Source organism: Pleurodeles waltl, chromosome 8, assembly GCF_031143425.1.
Source record: "Pleurodeles waltl isolate 20211129_DDA chromosome 8, aPleWal1.hap1.20221129, whole genome shotgun sequence".
NCBI classification, from domain to species: Eukaryota; Metazoa; Chordata; class Amphibia; order Caudata; family Salamandridae; genus Pleurodeles; species Pleurodeles waltl.
Genome location: NC_090447.1, coordinates 351,276,915 through 351,292,366, shown reverse-complemented (window position 1 = coordinate 351,292,366; position 15,452 = coordinate 351,276,915). Strand labels below are relative to the sequence as shown.

Here is a 15,452-nt window from a genome sequence, read left to right as displayed (position 1 = left end):
ATAGTCTGGGAGCAAAAGGAGGCAAGAAATCAAACAGAATGCATAATGTCATTCCATCTGTTACGAGATCAAAATCAAGTACGCTTTAAATAAATTAAAGTACGATAAGGAAACAAAAGAGCATGGAATTTCAGAAACTGGCTGGATACGATGTGTTGGAACTATACATTGACAATCAGGCAGCCTCATTGAAACCCAGCAACTCCATAGTAACAGTTCATAAGAAGTCATTTTCTGAGGACATTCCCCCTAAGGAGCTGACCACTGGGAGGCGGGGTAAGGAGCATGACCATTTTCTCTAGGGCCATATTGACACGGGACTCCACAATCACAGAGCCAGTCTCATTATCCCGCTCAGAAGAGGCCCAGTGCATTGTGTCCAATCAAAGAACTAGCAAGCGGGTAGAAAGAATTAACAGCTGTATAAGAGAAGATGGGGCCCATGGCCAGAATGTTCTCCCGGTAAGCTTATACAGATGTGCCCCTGAAAACTGGGAAAGGCTGCTCTCCCCTCTTTTCACTGTGCTTTTCTAACTGCAACTGTACCCGACTATAAATATAAAGGGAGACAGGACCATGGCAGCAAATTATCGTTCAATTGCACTCCTGATGTGGAGGCAAAAGCCTACACCCGTATACTACTGGAGCAGCTAGAACTGTGGGTACAAGAGTGAGAAATTTTACAGTTTTTCCAATCGGGCTTCAGAGCTGGAGCACCTACAGTGGACAATATCCTCGCACTATCTTTCTTTTGGTATCACGCTTCTCAGAACAACAAACTGCCTCTATTTTGTTGCTTCGTTGATTACAGTGCAGCATTTGATCGAGCGGACAGGCCAACTCTCTGGAGGAAGCTTTGGAGCATGGGGCATAACCCCTATGCTTATAAGAGCCGTAATGTCGCTGTGTACTGGGACATGGGTCCAAGTGAAACTGGGCCCTTGTGCACTTACTCAGAAAGTTGAAATAGATTGTGGCCTAAACTAGTGCTGTGTCTTGGCCCCATTACACTTCAACCTGTAGAAAGCAGACGTGGGTAAAAGCCCGGAACCCCGCAGCCTGGCTCATCCCAAACTAGGAAACGTCAAGTTACAAATAAGCCAATATGCAGACGATATTGAAATTATGGACCGCAAGAAAACCGGACTGCAGCGTACCCTAAATGCCCTGAATTCCTTTAATCAGATGAGCCACCTCAAGAAAAAGCAAGAAAAAAACTAAGGTCCTAATATTCAGATGACTCAGAAACAAAAAGCTTGCTGCCTGGGCAGTATAACAACCAGCAACCCTAGGAAGTATAATTGTTTGAGGGTCTAGTTTTGCGAAAATAGCTCTCCAGGGGCTCAGATTAACGCTTTAAGAAAAAAAGGGTGCTGCTATCATGTATGGGATTGGCCAACTGTATTGGAAGCGGAGTAATGCTTCTGCTGCACCCATATTAAGTGTAATATCAGCTCTATAGTATGGTTATCGTGCTTACCCAGGCACTCTAGATTGAACCTTGCAACAAATCCATTATAGAGCCTATAGAAAAAATGTTTAACAACCACAATATGCAAGGTGGTCCACATTAAGGCCCGGAACTGGGGTTGGTGACCCTGGATTGCCAAGCCTCCGTGCTGAAATATTACACCCGGTCCAAAAGGGCAGAGTCAAAAATCACTAAAAGGGCAGTTCAGATAAATCTTTGAATCCCCAGGCAAGCCTTGGTATACCTCAATAAGAGATGCAATTTAGTCTTTTAAGATTGAAGGGGCTCCGCTTCACAAAGGGGGTGCTCCATTTAGCATCTAGAATAGAGTCATCAATCGACAACTAAAATAGACCTCATGGAAGCAAGATTTATCATCCTCAAAAAACGCGATATTGGTTAAGCCCCTGAACAATTCTTACACCTTGTAGGGAAACTTGTGCAGGAATCCGCCGACAGATTCTGTGCATGAGACTGCTGCTATTGGCAGTCAGAGATTTTAACCCTTCCTGGTTTGGTAACAGCGATAAAAGAGACTGCAGGTTATGTTAATATCGTCCGGAATCCTGGATACATCTGTTATGCTGCTGTCCTGCGCCAGATCAGGAGAGGACACTAATTGAGACCTGTCTTTCTGGCTCTGGGGGTGCGAACATGCCAAGACGCATCCTCCATCTGTTTTAAGAGCACCACGCAACGGGCCCTGGCAAGCTGTGCCAAATTTGTTCGTACACTCGATCATAGGATCTGCCTTCCGGAGGAGAATGATCGGATGTAGGGTCAGCAACTAATAACAAAGTATATGTCTAGAGTAGCGCCAGTAGTTTAACACCAGGTGACACTTTTGAGCTGCTATTGTACCTTTCTGATTCCAGCGGACAGGCCCTTTAGTAACAATTATTTAACTGTTTTTTAAAACCTTTCCATTTGCACAAGCTCTAATCACACTGATTTTTTAAAATATAAAATTGCTACATTGCTATATTGCTACATTACTACATCATATGTTAGTCCACGCCTCATACCCACATATCCCTCGTTTCTGGTAAATGCCATCATCCGTGCATGGAAAACAGAGGCAGTAATGCTCAGAGCCCTGAGGGATCCACTGGACCCCAATAACTGCTGTATTTACTACGTCATTAGGAGTCAAAGGGACCATTTTCCTTGCTTGCACCAGGGCCCATGGCATCCTTGCTAGCTTACTGCATCCTTTGTCAGTCAATGCCCATACCCACATAACCCCCTTTCCAGCAAATGCCATCATGTGAGCATGCATTGTCCATTCAACAAATGTCAGTCAACAAATGGAGCTCAAAGCTGGAGTAGACACGAGGAGGGCTAGGGATTCACCATTGGTGTAGCTTGTGTTCCAAGTGCCCTAGTGCAAGGAAGTAAAGGCCTCCCTGGCTGGTTTTTGAATTATAAAATAAGGCAAGGGTCACCATTCCGTTCGTCCTTCAGGCCTCTGGGCCAGGGTGTCACTGCACCTGCTGCACCAATGGAAGCTACGTCCCTGGGACTCACCTGGAACCGCACCACTTAGAAGCTGATATCTCCAGGGACGAGAAGTGCCTTTGAGGATCAGGTCTGTGTATCCTTTTACGAACAGATATGCATAGTCTAAAAAATTAACGTTAAAATGCTTCAGAATCAGTTTTACCATGCATAATGATTTCATCTAATTTCATGGAACAGAAAATTATTTTTGTGGGCATTCTATCGTAGTCGTACCTTTTGCCTTTGCCTTTTTACTACCTGCTTCATTCCACATATTCAGGCTCAGACAGGGCGGGGGAAGCAGGGCGCTGCTGTTCCCACAGAGAGACCCAGTCCCTGTGGACTTTAGGAGGGTAAATGGACAAACTCCAGAGCTTGTGTAAATCTCAGGGTTGCGGGTCCAGTTGCAGCAATGTTACTAAAAGAAAACAAGCACTGGGAAAAGCCAATCGGTCTAGCTGTGGCTGGCATTTTAAGCCAAGCTTGAACTATTTTTAAAACAGCTTACTGTAGTGGACAAGGAACACCAACACACCTGTGCAACCTCCTCAAGCTGCTTGCTGTCCTCCACAACCCTGAGTTGTATCTTAATGTTACTGTCTTTCTTAGATTTCCTGTAGATTTTGACTAAAGTTTAATTCTGGGGCACGGTTCTACTTTCTCTGCCCAGTTTGGCATTGACTGTCCTGTTACTTTCATCAGTAACTGAAGGATTGTTACTACCTCAATGTCTTCCAGTGCTTAATTTGTAATAAAGTAAGTGCCAGGGCCCTTCTCAGGAGACCACTGCAGCCTACACCACCCATTGCTCCTGCTGACGCTGCCAATAACAGAACCAACCCAAGTATTAACCATCGCACTTCTACAAGAGTGACAGTTCAAACTATTCCAGGCCACCCAAAGCTATTATAATAGTGAGAGCGACAGCTGTTATTCATTTTTTATGTATATTGACTTATTAAGCACTGCTGTTGTGCTTATATCAAATTTTGTCACACAGTGCCACCATGTGGTGGACTGTCACTAGAGCCAATGCTGACAATTAAGTGTTGGTGCTGAGCACCGGAAACCACTGGCACAAATTAAGCAAATTAAGCAATGTTTAGGGGTGTAGGAGACACACTTTTTTTTGGGGGGGGGGGGGGGCAACCTTGTGGACTTTCCAGGGACCCTATAAAAATTGCCTGTTGTGAGAGAACCATACGCCCCATTAAATGAATACAATCGCACAGTTTTTAAATGAAATATTGAGAAAGGCAGGCATGTAGTCATAGTTTGCAAGTATGCATTGTTATTTACATTCACAAAGTAATTAGACCAAATGTGAAAAAAAACAGGTTTATGCATCTTGAATCCTCATGCACCAAGCAAACAAAGATAGGACAAAAAAAGGAAGAATAAACTAAATGCTCTTAATGAGATTCCTAAACCTCAACATGCAGCTGGACTAATTAGAAACTGTGTTCTCTTGATGCAGGTACCTATAATAAACTTATAAACTTTAATTTGAAAAGCCAAAACATTTCTTAAGTCGTTCAGTGCGGAGGACACATTTTTTTTGCTATTGTCTGTAGGTCAACTGAGTCCATCATTTATTTATGTATATTGCATATGGCAACATGATACAGTCTTTTCTGGGAAATAGTTGCTCTTAGCCAAGTTTTCACTCAGCAGAGATCACTGAAGCTTCTCTCATCCTCACAAGATTTTACTGGAATAACTATAAGAATCTGTAGTAGCTTCTAAACCTATGAAAATACAGCTCTTTTTTTGGAAGCATTTTTTTGCAGTATGTCTGCCACTTCTTTGACTGAAGAGTACTTAAACATACTTGATAATTTAGTTAATTGAGCAGAGAGCAGCAAAGGATACATTTCTTTGCACTGAGAAATAGAGTCCATGCCATTGCCTGTTAAAAGCACCTGTTCCAGGTTTTTCACATGTGTGGATGCCTTCCTGGTCAAACCACTGAGTAAGATGAAGAGAACCAGTATCCAAAAGTTTAAAATACTGAGGGCGATAGTAGTCCCCAACAGTTGCAGGATGAAACATTTCTGCTGCTCCATCATCTATTCTATTAGGGATCTGCCACAGTCGTGGCACTTTAATGGCATTAAGATGGAACTTACAGGTCATTTGGTTAGTGGAATCGAGCAGATTATCGAACGTCTCATCACTACGAAGCTCCAGTATTGCACTGTTTGCTACATTCACAGCAGCAAGTAGCCCTGATATAGTTTACTGGTGTCATTGCATGGCAATATTCAAACATTCCAGAAGCTGCAGTACTTGGAGAGCAATCTCAAGACCTAGGACAGTAGTTCCTCCCTGAAAATGTGCCAGCAAACCACATGCACAAGTCGACACATCACCACTGGACTTGGATGTTGATAATTGTTCTAGGGTTTCCAGAATAGGTTCATAATTATCAATTTATTTTTGTACAGCTTTTACATGGACTGTCCACCATGTTGGACACAGTGGCTTTATTTTTAACACATCTGCAGGGCCTTCTACACTGTGCTGGATGAGGTCTGAGTATATTGTTCTGCATGTCATAGATTATCCAAACAGATTACCAAGTCCTTGGACATAAAGCAGTGCATCTTCAATTAAGGAACATTTATGTGCTGCAGCCTGCATAATCAGATTCGTACAATGTGCTCCACAATGGACATAAAGAGCAAGTGGTTGTTCTTCGCATATTACTGCTTGTGCACCATGGTATTTCGCTGCCATATTTGCTGCACCATCATATGTTTGTGCTCTCAGCTTTGACAAAGACCATGACAGCATAAATCATCCTTCACAATTGTAGCAATTGCAGTACCAGTGGTATTAATCAGCCTGATACAGTCCAAAAAAATGCTCGAGGGTACAGATCTTAGTCAGTGTAACAAATAAAAAAGCTTTTGTATTCCCGACCAGATATGCCCTGTGTGCCATCAACAGTCACTGCATATTGATTGTCTTTTGAATTTGATGCAAAATTGCATAGGACAGTAACTGAAGATCTTCATTTTCGATGTCTGTGCTGAGATATTCTGTTTAATATGCTGTAATCCACTGTTTCAAAGAAGGTACATCCTCTGCTTGTGCACTAAGAAATTGACGGAAATTTCCATGGCTGTCACCAGACCTCGAAGTGTAGGCCTTGTTTTGCCAGAAGAGCAATGGTATGAATGATTTTGCTAAGACAAAGCCAGGCTTCTTTTTGTTCTTGTTGGACTTGCTGTGTTAACTGTTGATAGATTGGTTGGACTTCTCTATACTGTGCTAGTTGACTCAGAGCACATGAATGAGCATAGCTACTTTGGTGCTTCCAGTTGGTATAACCAGTGCTGCAAAATGCTTCCTCTATGTTCTCGGAAATCTCAGTGACTCAGCTTTTGCACAGTGAAAGCATAGCACTCCTGCCACTCTGTTGCTGTGATACAGCCAGGGGAAATGCTGGAACCACCTTCCTTGAAAATGCAGGATGTGTTTTTTTCTTAGTTTGTGATTGTGATACAATGATTTGAATGGGCATGGTGCTCTCAGGCAGTTGGTTTGGTGCCACTGCACTTCCAAGTGTTTCCTCGTTATCCTGAAAATTGGTTACAGTTGCAGAAGAACTGTTGCTTGATTCATCTGAGGCAGTGACAACTCCACAAAATGTTCCTTGTACTGGGGTGTAAATCACTTGATACTTCTAATTCTGATGTCCCAATTCCATATTGAATTCCAGACTGTAGGTCCGGCATATCATCGCAATGAATTGTATTCGTTTCTGAGTTGTCTGAAAATAGGGTCACTTCACTTCACCGCTTTTTGCAAAGAATTTCCAGATGTCCATTCTTGGAAGAAATAAGTTTGTAGCAGTTGCAATTTGGGAACATACAGAATAATTAACTGCAGTTTGAAAGTTGGGTGCATCCACACATGCAATTAACACAGGGAGTGTTAGGGGCAAAACCTCCCTCCAGCATAAGGATCCTGCCCCAGTGTTGTGTGACAGTGCGAGGAAGTGATCCAAGTGTGTGCAAAGGCTTCCTAGAAGGTGTATCCAGCTGCTTTATAACACCATTACGTTTCCACAGCAAGAAGAGCATTCTAGTCAGCAAATTACTGGACTAGAATGTATCAGCAATACTTATAACACTGCAGCATATATATTCTACAGTGGCAGAGGAACCTACCTGAAAAATGTCCTTTAGCTGAAGATGACAGGGAATGTGGTCAAGCAGGTCTCCAAAAGTGAAGTATTTTTGTACTTGTCGCAAAAAGGAATCTGTTGGGGAACATTATATGACATTGTAAGGCATTTTATTTTGGTCACAGTAATACAAGTGCTGTACTACAAAATTGCTCGGTACACAGTATAGAAAGACAAATTTCATAAATGATGTGATGCTAAAAAAAAGGTTTTACCTTATCATAATTTAACCAAAAAAGTATCCAAACCGATTGGGCAAGAAATTATTCATTTTTTATACTAGACACAACTCTATGGTACACTTACTTATTAGCAGTAGTAGTAGCAGCTGCCCTTTTTGCGATTATCGTGAGCCACTCAGACTGCAGGTTGCTGGTCTGACTGAATACTGCATTCTGGTGGTGAGGTGTTTCCTTCTGCTCAGACTTACCACCAGGTAATAGTTCAGGTGAGCTGGAGCTCAGTCTGTGGACTTGGAGCGGGAAGAGGTGCTGGTTACACAAGGGAGGCACAAAGATGGTCCAGCTCAGTTATTAAATGGTGATACATTTTAGAAGTGGAACTGAGGGGCTTGAGCCCTAATCTTCAATGGCAGTAACCTGAGCCAAACCGCTGTCAGGCTTAAAACTCCACACAGATAGAGAGTGAGTGGGGGATGGGGGGAGTGTATATAGATACAGTGAACATGTGACACATGTATGGTATAGGATTGTGTGTGTGTGTTTGACTATTGAAGTCGGTCGGATCCCTTTTGGAAGCCCTTGGTTTAACAGGGCACAAGATGTAAAGCGAGAATAGTTTTTTAAATACTGGAAGTTTATCGCCTGTGTTTCTGTGGTTGGAGGGTGAAGAAACATTTAATGCATTGCATAGTATAAAACATAATACAAAACTTTTGTTTAATCCATGAGATGAGTTTTGCAGATGGATGGTATGATTGTAGAGTGCAATAAATCTGCATTATCGTGTGCAACAATATAAGAAACTGGATAAGATAAATTTGCAGTAAGAAGTAACCTTGTGTCTGATGCCCGCAAAAATGAGATGACCACTGTTTGTGTGGAAGAGAGATGGGCAGCAATGTAAAAAAAAAAAAAATCCTGCTGTGCGAGAGACATACGAAATGCTCACAGAAGATCAGCATTGTGAAATATGTAGAATGAGGTGTGTGGGCAAAGTTCAGATATTAGGCATTAGTGATGTATAGCAGAAACATAGAGCCTCATTACGATTTCGGCAGATGGAAAAGCCCATCTGCTGAAATTCCAACGGGGAGGTTGCCACCATTGTGGTTACCTCCCCGCCAGGACCATTACGAGTTTTCTGCTGGGTCAGCGGGCAAAACCTCACTTTCCACCCGCTGGGTCAGCGGGAAATGACCTACAGCATTGTCTCCAGCTCATAATAGAGGCGGCGGGAATGCTGTAGTGCGTAGGGTGCATCAGCACCAGTCGCAATGTTCACTGCCATTGCAACAAAGCAGACAGTGAACATTGCGATGGTGCTGCCCAGGGGAGCCCCTGCACTGCCAATCCTTTTAACTGCTTTAAACTAGCAAATGTGCCCCGTGCAAGGACTATTGGAGCCAAACTATTCAGCATTTAATTGAAACAACGATTAAAGGCACAGGGGCCTTGCTCAAGAGTATTATGACAATTTATTTACATGTGACATTTGGAGAATTGCGTATTAACAGTGAAGTAATCTTTGGGGAACAGTTAATGTTACCAAGAAAAGGTGTGACCTGGTTTGGCAGCTCTGATACCAACATCGCTTTCTCAAAGCCTATGTATTTTCAATGTGTTTTGGATTTATGCTAAGAAGCTCAGAGGAAAACATGCCCTTTCTGTGATAACAGACAATATTGGGACGTGAGGATTATTGGTGCCTTGGCCTCTTTGAGGACAATAAGCGCCTCAGGTTTACAGAATTTAGAGATGCATGTTTTGATTGCTTGGAGAAGCTTGACTGAAGATGTTCTTGATGTGGTAGAATAGAAAGCATTGAGACGTGGAGGGGTTACTGACTCCCTTGCTATTGTGAAACACTGTTTTTCATTTTTTATGGAATAGTGCATTACAGATATAACCAAATTACATCATTTTTGGCTGCGGTACTTTGTGGCCTCATGTTTTTAACCACTTCTTTCTAGAACTGTGTGTCCTACACCTAGACTGGTGATTTGTGTCTTGGGTGCCAAATATTGTACATCGGCTCAGTAAATATCACATACATATAAACCTGCAACTTTTGTGAAGTGTGAAGAGGGAGATCTGGCAACATAAGAGACAAAATTGTATTGACCAGCTTTGGAGTTAAGGAATTTTTTTTGTAGTGACAAACACACAGAGAGGACTAAAGCTGGCACTTGCTGACCAAAGAAGCAAGAAAATTAGTAACAATGAAGCCAACTGCTGGGCGGGCTCTCCGCCCCCTAGGTAAATAAAATATCTTGCAAGCAACAGTGCAAAAACAACAAGTGATGGACGGAATGCTGAACATTGTCAAACATTCACCCCCAGTACAGTGATCTGGGCCTAAATCCATCGTTTTTTTGCTGCCCATGCCATTCCAGTTTGGACCCAGCCATATGCAAATCAGTCTTGACCCTTTTCCCATGGGAACAGTCCAGCCCGAACTGCTAGGCCAGGTCTTCCCTGGACTGGAAACAAGCATCCTGGGACCGGTTTTGGGGTTTCACCCCTCATCAGCCAGGCTAGCTTGAATCCAGTGGCATAGGAAGCACGGGACCCACGTCTGGGCATACCCTTCCCACTTAGGGCGACAAAGCAACAGTGCCTGTGTTGTCGCAGGCGAGACTTAAGGTATAGGGTGTGGGTGAAGGGATGGGCATACTGTCAAAGAGGCGAACGTTCCTGCCAAATATACTTAAGGACAAAACTGGTGGTGCCCCTTAGGCATCTATGGTCTGCCTGAGGGGAAACCTCACAGCCTTTACCCCACAGTCTTTACCACAAAGTTACGTTTTTTTCTTTAACTAACGTACTTTTCATGTTCTTTTAAACAAAATTAATTTTAGGTTTAGAGATTGGGATAGTTAATGGGAGATAAGGATGACTTGATGATTCAAGGGTAGGTAGAGGAGAAAGGAGAGGGGTGAGTAGAGGTAAGGGGTGGTGAGGGTGCCTTGAGGAGTCGGAGGTGGGTATAGGTTAAGGGAGGTGAGGATGATTTTGGTGTTCAAGGACGGGTAGAGGCAGGTGACACAGGCCATCTTAAAATAACTTGGCTGCAGATTGAGTTTATTGATGGTGATTGCTGTTCATACTATATTTGAGCTCAAATCCCTTTACCACCTCCTGGATTAAGCCTTGACTGCTTGCTAGTGCAAATTTTGAGTGACAAGTTTAGCTTCTGGTGTGCACATGGAATAAAATATTACTGAAACCAACCTAAGTGGTCTAGTTGGAAATGTGGAGATAGGAGACAATTATTTTTTAAGCCTGGCCTTCGATTTGGCCAAACTGCAAGCTCTTGGACATTCACTTTTCTCAACATATTCCTTTTTTGGCAAGATTGGGAGTACTATTGTTCCAAGTAAAAACTGCTAGCAAGCATATATTAAAAAAATAGGCAGAATATTACCTGGAAGGGGAGAAGCGCCCAGTTGCCTAGTATGTTCACCTAAATGCAGTACAGTGGTAAATGTATAGCTAGAGTCACTGGAACTATGCGATTGTGGGCCATGGTGTTTTTCGTATCATTACTGATTTGCTGCATCTGCCACATACACCATCATCATCTGCTGCATAATCTACACATTTTAACACCAAAACATTGTTTCTAGCTCAAATGGTTCAAAAGTTACTAAAAATACAGCAACATATGTTGCTGTTCAGTGAGAGGCCGTTTTCCAAAGGTTGGTTGGTCATCTTGCTATTACTTATTGCTACATTGGGTGTTAAACTTGTACAAACGAGGGGCACTGTATGCCCAGACAGTGTTAACAAATGTAAAAAATTTAAAATAAGTAATAATATCACAAAATGTGCCACACTATGCCACATAATTTGCCTTTTCTTGCTGCACAGTTGAAGTTGCTGTGTAACCTTTGCACCAACTAGCAGCGTGCTGCCATCTTGGCTTGACTAATTTAACAAACTGTTTGATCCTTGGCAAATATTTCCCTGTGCCTTGTTCACTTAGTTGACAAGTTGACAGTGCTTTGAAGAAGCCTTAATGGAAGAAGTGACACCACAGCCATACTGCCAAGACAGGCCCTGAACATGAGTCTCATTCAGTCATTCAAGGCTGTTTGCATCCCAATACCTGAAGATTTTCCTGAAGCTTCTTTTTGTAGGACCATTCCTGTGCTGCAACGCCTCCTTTCTAGCCGACAAGTATCTCTTTCACAGCTCATCACGGGCTAGAAGAGAGTTGCTTGTCCTTTGATAGGGACAAAAGTGCGGGACTGTGGGTGTCCTGCAGTACCTTTGTGCTGGGCAGTGCTGGACTGGATCCCCAATTACAAGCAGAACCTGCGAAACACAAAATGGCCACCCTACCCAGGGCCCCACCCAGGCCTCGCTGAGCCACACCATCAGTGCTTAGCCCGAGAGGAGGCCTTTCCCTACCCTGAACATCACACATACCTATGGTGTAGCGCTACAAGGCTCAGGGGGTGGGGAGTCCATTTCCTCCTTTGTGAAGTTCCTTCCCTGGATCTGTCATGCCCATTGCGGCGAGGCCCTATTCTTTACAGAGCTATACGATTGTGTGGCCCCTGACCTCTGTGCACCACACCATAGCTGCGAGGCCCATGGCAGGGGGCATTACAGTCACAGGGCCCCATGTTGGCCATCTGGGCGCAGGGCCCTGGGCAGCTGCCCATGCACAGTGGCAGCCTTGGAATCTTGCACACAGTAGAGTCATGCATGGAGTAGAACTGAGGTATTAACAAGGAGGAATCTCTGAGGAACCAGTTTACTTCTGTCTCTGCCTCAAGAGAGACGGAAATGGTACTGCATTCTACAGATGCAGAATATCAGTTGGCTGCAGTACATGGCAATGATAACAAGCAATCCCACTAGAATTGTGTGATTGTACGGCTGTGGCGATTTTTGCATAATTATAGCCGCATTTTCCACATAATTTGCCTTTTCTTGCTGCATAATTTACTCAATCCTGCCTAATAATTTGGCTATCTTCTCCTGCCACATAATTCCAGTGGCCCCGATAATAAGGCAACTACTGGGAAGGCAGAGAGATGACTAGAAGCACAGGTGCCTGCATACAACAAATAATCATTAACAAATTAGGAATTTATTGTTGAAAAGTATGCTGAATCCAAAGTTGTCAGGGTAGCTAGTAAAAATGGTCACCATCACTGACCTGCACATTAGAGAATAAGTAATTCTGTCTTCGGGTGTTTAAGAGTGCGGAGAAATAAGGGCGCAGGATGAGGCATTGCCATCTTCACCCACTGCAGAGGTGGAGTTTGTATGATGGGGACAGGAGGTAAGGCAGAGAGAAGGGGCTGAAAGAGTGAACGGAGGGGAGGAAAAGGGAGGGAGAGCAGGAGGGGGTAGAGAGAGAGGTAGAAAGGGGAGGGGTTGAGAAGCGGAGGAGGAGGATGGGAGAAGCAGTGGGGGCAGAGGGACGAGGGGGAGACAGGGGAAGGAGAAGAGGAGAGTGAGGTGGAAAGAGGGGGAGTGAGGCAGAAAGAAGGGTGAGGTGGAGTCAGAGAGGCGTGATTATGAATGAGCTCTGCATTCCTGTGTGGGTACAGGCGGAAGGGGTGGCACTGAGGAGAGAGGATAATATGGGATTGAGCAAGTACCCACTAGCTCCCATCTGGGAATGCAATGCTATCTGATCTCTGAGCGCTCATGCTTGAGGTGGATGGAGATGCCCGGATCTGTGAGCTACAGTGGGGTGCGACCATGGTTGGATGAATGTCTCGCACTCTGCCCAGAGCCCCATCACCCGCTTCATTCTCTATGAAGACCAAGGTGGGTTACAATTGGTTCGGGTTTGCTGCTGTTGTGCTGGGATGCCTGGCTGGACGAGGTGAGGGGAATTACTGGACATTGTAGGAACGGGCTCCAGGTGTTGCTATAAATTGAATCTTTTTGCGTTTGAAAAAAAGTGAATCTTTTCTCCTTTATCGCAAAGATATGAATGATCAATTATTATGGGGCCTGTCCGGTCTGCGTGCCATCCTGCACTAATGCATATCCTGTTGGATGTGGGTCCATGTAGGTCACCCGGTGTCCAAATGCTTCTGTGACTGCCTTACATGCCACACGTTTTGCTAACTGATTTATGTACCTTTGGGATAATCCAAGTTTGGTTTGTACTGACTGTACTCGGGACTACAGCCCCAACTAGTTTTGCTGCAGAATTTGTATACAGATTGAAACAGTCTTAAAACTGAATAAATATATAGTTTTTTTTTTTTTTTTAAGAATGAGAGCTTGCAGAAGAAGATAGATGGAGAGGGGCAGGGGAGGGCGAGTTTGATGGGTACAGGTACAAGGAGTAGAGGAAGGAGGAGGCTACATGGGGGATCTCGTGAAGAAAGCAGAACGCGTACAAATTAAGCCCCTGGGCGACAATCTTGGGTAGGGGTTGAATGGAACTGGGGTGAAGGCATGGTGAAGCCCTGGGTTTATATCACTGCTGAAGAGAGGTAAGTGCAACGTGCAGCCCTGCGATTTTAATCCTCACTGGCCCAGCTCAGGAGTTACTCCTTCCAATGTCATTAAAATACGCACCCTACCGCTTTGCAATCGTAGTTCTGCTACGAACTTTGTGAAGTTTCTCAAAACTCTACCATTAATTATGCGATGTAGAAGGACATATATTGCTATAATAATATAACCAACCAATAGTTTAGTCCCATATTTCCACTGTTGTTGTTTTTATTGCCTTAAGACCGTGCGGTTGTACAGTAGCTTGACTGGAGATAACAAGTGCACACTGTTGCTCCGAACAAATGCGAGGCACAGCTGTACTCTTATCACTTTGAACTGGTGCACAAAACCAAAATTGTGTTTCACACAGCTCCGTTTTGTACTTTGCTGTTGGCTGGAACTTGCAAGCAATAGTTAATGTAATGTATGCATTTTTATTAAGGAAGCAACTTTGTGATGTTTTTGTGGGTCGTATGAGACCTTAATAGCACCTGGGCAGAAGAGCGCCACAAACGTTGCACTCTGACTGGGAAAGAAATATGGGGGTCCGGAAAGACGGAATTACAGGACCCTAGAGGGGAGCAGCTCAAGGGTGGACAGTCGCGCCGGGATAAGAATTTGTGAACTGCTGATTATCGCACAACCGGGTGATCCTCGGCAAATACTGTACTTAATTTCCCTAACTTACTTAGCTTACTTCTTCAGATCTTCCTGCTGTCTTCAGGGCTCTGTCTTCAAGGCAGCAGGTAGCGCGGAGGAGGGACAGGATGCGGACAGCAAACAAAGGGCCTCTCTCCCTTTGTCCTTAGAAGTGCAGGCTGCAGGCAGCTGTGGCCGCGAGGGGATGAGAGTTCCTGGAGGGTTGAGCACAACAGAAGGGCAGAGGGTGAGTGGCCTCTGTGCCCTCACCTTCATGCTGTGACCATCAGATTGGCCACAGGTGACTGGAGGCGGGTTACAGGTCAAGTGCAGGGCCATTACACGTAACGCCTTCACGCGCCAATGGCCCTGCGAATCAGAAGAGTGAGAACTTTTTCTATTTCCTCGTCGCCCTAACCCTCATCCCCGTGGCCCTCCCACTCCAAAATCTAGGGGTTTGGGGGGATATATCCTCTGCATCCCCACACTCCCTATAACCCTTGGCAATGTTTATTCTGATGAAGAACCCATACGACTCTCAGTTCTGAGGTCATAAGAATATCAGTGTTATAACTTTGGACTATCTTATTTTCCTTCAATCAAAGGAAGGCGCGAGGTAACCAGGGCCGGCTTTAGAGTTAGAGGCACCTGATGTGACGATCATTTTTGGCACCTCCCACTCCCCCTCCCCCCCAATGACCTCTTTGTCCAAAGATTCCCTTGCTACCTCCTTCTAACAGTACCTCACATCTCTCCCCAGCGCCTCTCACATGCACTTGTTTTATTTTATAGCACCTCTCATCAGTGCTTTAAATGGAAAAATAGAAGAGTCAAAACTTCCACTAGACAAAACTCACCTCCCTCCAGCAGAAACATGAACCACCTGGTTATCTTGACATATTTATTGAGGCCTGAAGACTGCTGGATGCAAGGAAACAGTTGGTGCTTTTAAAACCACAAGTTATTTCGGAGCACAGCGCCTCTGAAGCCA

General features: G+C 44.2%; 1 long non-coding RNA gene across 1 annotated transcript; it reads right to left on the bottom strand.

The window, feature by feature from the left end:
- Positions 1-7,149: 7,149 nt before the first annotated feature.
- On the bottom strand, positions 7,150-14,784 carry LOC138249093 (uncharacterized). The gene is made up of 3 exons (XR_011194712.1): positions 14,511-14,784; positions 7,473-7,657; positions 7,150-7,241 (listed from the first exon to the last, which is right to left on the bottom strand). It is a non-coding gene; the product is annotated as an uncharacterized lncRNA (long non-coding RNA).
- Between the last annotated feature and the right edge of the window lie 668 nt (positions 14,785-15,452).